This window comes from Epinephelus moara, chromosome 9, assembly GCF_006386435.1.
Source record: "Epinephelus moara isolate mb chromosome 9, YSFRI_EMoa_1.0, whole genome shotgun sequence".
Lineage (NCBI taxonomy): Eukaryota > Metazoa > Chordata > Actinopteri > Perciformes > Serranidae > Epinephelus > Epinephelus moara.
Genome location: NC_065514.1, coordinates 15,653,372 through 15,656,203, shown reverse-complemented (window position 1 = coordinate 15,656,203; position 2,832 = coordinate 15,653,372). Strand labels below are relative to the sequence as shown.

Here is a 2,832-nt window from a genome sequence, read left to right as displayed (position 1 = left end):
GAAATAGAAAGCAAAAGTAACAACTATTAATACACTGTATTACAGATATGGTTACAGTGTGCACTGAAATACTCACTTCACTTTCTAATTTCTGGATTTCTAGGTGCAGTTTCACAAGGGTCCTTCTTTTAATTTCAAGATCAAGCTCCATTTCTTGCAGCTTTCTTTTCTCCACTTGAATTTTTACTTCTGCCAGCTCTATCTGTCTCTCGAGATGTTTTCCATATAGAGCTCTGACAGTTTGTGAATTCTGTAAAAGAAATGCTTCCGAGGCTGTAAGGTGTCTGGGTCCTGTTACACACATAACATTTCCATTAGCACCACATCACTGACTTCATATCCATTATGGACTAAATAAGCAGGATATTTCCACAAAATTGACATGATACCTCAAGCCTTCTGGAGTCCAGTGACACCGTCTCCTCATCTGCAGATGTGCACTGTACAGCTGCAGATGCGCCTTCCCCCTGCCATATACATACATGTACCAAGAGAACATGTATTAAGAATTTTGACAGGACATGCCAAACCTGTGATTTCAATAAAATGTACAGTATTAGCCAGATCATCTTCTGGTGGCTTCAAAAGTGGAAGTGTGTCCCCAGACACTGCAAGGAAATCCAAAGTCAGACAGTATAATATTTTTGATTGTGTTCCATGTGCAGTAGTACTGCAATGTGTACCTTGTATGAAGCAGCCAGTTTCTGTTGCAGGGACTGAGTCTGTCACAGTCCCTCCCTGGATCCCCTCCGTCACTGGCCTCTCTTTATTCAAATCAAGTGCCAGCTCCTCTGCTGTGGTCAGGTCCTGGCTGGGTGGGCCTCCCCTCCCTTGATTATAGTACTGGTGTTTCCTTATTTTCTTATAATGTGTTTCAGCTCCTCATACGACTCCATTAGGAGCTGCTGCTCAGCGGCTGTAAAATAGGAAGCGCGACTCTTATCCATTTTCCACTCGGTGATTCTGTGATGGATCCTGTGGTCTATTTAAGAATGCCCTGAACATGCGCTTATCCCAACTATCTACACCTGGCTTGACATAGCCGCACCTTTTCATCCTGGCTCAGCAAACATGCAACCAATTAAGCCAAGATGCGCCGATCAGACTAGGTCAAGCCGCGCTTGCTCTGTTATCCTGGATTTCTTTATTCTACTTTTGTGCAATGCCCCTCTGGAAGCCTCTGCTCTGTTATTGTTGCCTATCTTATCATATCTTATCCAAACTTAGCTTAGCTTAGCTTATTTTAACTGAGCTTAGTTTAGCTTATCATGGGTAAGCTTAGCTAAGTTTATCTGTTATCCAATCTTATCTTAGTTTAGGTTAGCTTAGCTTGTCTCTTATCTTATTGTATCTTATCTTATCTTGTCCAATCTCATCTTAGCTCAGCTTATCTCTTATCTTATCCAAATCTTATAACCTAAATTAGTTTAGCTTGTGTATTATCTTAGCTTATCTTAGATTATCTTGTCTCATATCTTATCCTATTTTATATTGTCTTAAATTATCCTACCCAACCCTATCTTAGCTTATCTCTTATCTTAAATGATCTTAGCATAGCTTGTCTTATTTTATCTCTTATCCAGTCCTATCTTATCTTATCCAATCTTAGCTTAGCTAAACCTATCTTAGCTTATCTCTTATCCAATCCTATCTTATCTTATCTTATCTTATCTTATCTTATCTTATCTTATCTTATCCAATCATATTTTAGCTTAGCTTATATCTTGTCTTGTCTTATCCAATTTTATCTTGTCTCTTGTCTTAAAATCAAAGTTTTTGAAATGATTGTTGCTAATTCCTTTCAGAGAGTCTGAACAGAAGGACAAGACCAGAAAATATGGACATGGTCAACCATGATTTCTCCACATTCCTTCCAGCAGCATAGCTGGGTGACAGTTTGTTTAAACATCTGTTTGGGCATGATGAAAAAGTGAATCGGGTTTTTCCAGCACAGTGTCTCCAGGTCTGAGAGTTAGAAAAGCTTTGTATGTTGATGATTTCATTTAACAAACCCTCTAGTGTTGGATCAATTATGTTTTCGTCTTACAGCGAGTCTTTTTCCCTCCTTTTTAAAATGGTATTTATTTATTTATTCATTTATGTTTGCAACAGCTGCATTTCTCCTAATTATAAATTGTATTGGCTGGTCATGTTGATGAGTTTATTGTCATGAAACTTGTATGTAAATGTCATAATTTGCGAGTGGCTGTCAAACAGTGCTCAAAGTTGAGACACCTTGACTACTTTGTGTATTTTACACATTGTCCACTTTGATTTGATGAGAACAAAAAAAAAGTGACAACAGTTCCTGTGCTGAGTTCACACGAATGATAATGAGACAACTAAAATCATGTTCTGTAAAAGGGCCGACAAATGGAGGCGGAACAGAAGAAAAGACAATCGACGCTCTACTGTCGGAACTTAATGGTGTAACACCAGCGGAAGTAAACAACAGAAACATACAGGTCGCGAGGGAATTTAAGCAGGTTTGTCCATAAGGAAAAGTTAGGGTGACTGTAATTGTGACAAAGCAACAATGTCTTCAGTTGAGTATTTGAGAGGGTTTGTCAGCGAGAGACTAACTGCTGCTGCTGAAGAAATATTGGGAGTTTTTGAGAAAACTATCGTCGACTACGAGAAAGAGATCGACCGTCAGCGCAGACTGTTGGATATAGCTTGGAAACCAGAAGTAAGGTTATACAGGACAGGTAAGTAGCACTTTATTATTTTAATACCACAAAAGAGAAGACTAATATTTATAAAACCAGCTCGCATGTGAGCATTTTCTTGTTTGCCATCAGAGTAGTATGTGTTCCTTTTGTTGTGTGTCCC

General features: G+C 38.8%; 2 protein-coding genes and 1 long non-coding RNA gene across 6 annotated transcripts in view; 2 read left to right on the top strand and 1 right to left on the bottom strand.

Annotated features, from left to right (window-relative positions):
• Positions 1–2,832, top strand: part of LOC126395966 (zinc finger protein 850-like) — a 57,288-nt gene that overhangs the window by 30,546 nt on the left and 23,910 nt on the right. The gene's annotated exons all lie outside the window — the stretch shown is intronic.
• LOC126395649 (zinc finger protein 664-like) overlaps positions 1–2,832 on the top strand; it is a 31,425-nt gene that overhangs the window by 15,384 nt on the left and 13,209 nt on the right. The window lies entirely within an intron of this gene.
• LOC126395650 (uncharacterized) overlaps positions 116–2,832 on the bottom strand; it is a 7,147-nt gene continuing 4,430 nt past the window's right edge. The window contains exons 2-4 of the long non-coding RNA XR_007570480.1: positions 684–916; positions 390–467; positions 116–291 (exon numbers count right to left, since the gene is read on the bottom strand). This is a non-coding gene — a long non-coding RNA (uncharacterized LOC126395650). The remainder of the gene's footprint in view (positions 292–389; positions 468–683; positions 917–2,832) is intronic.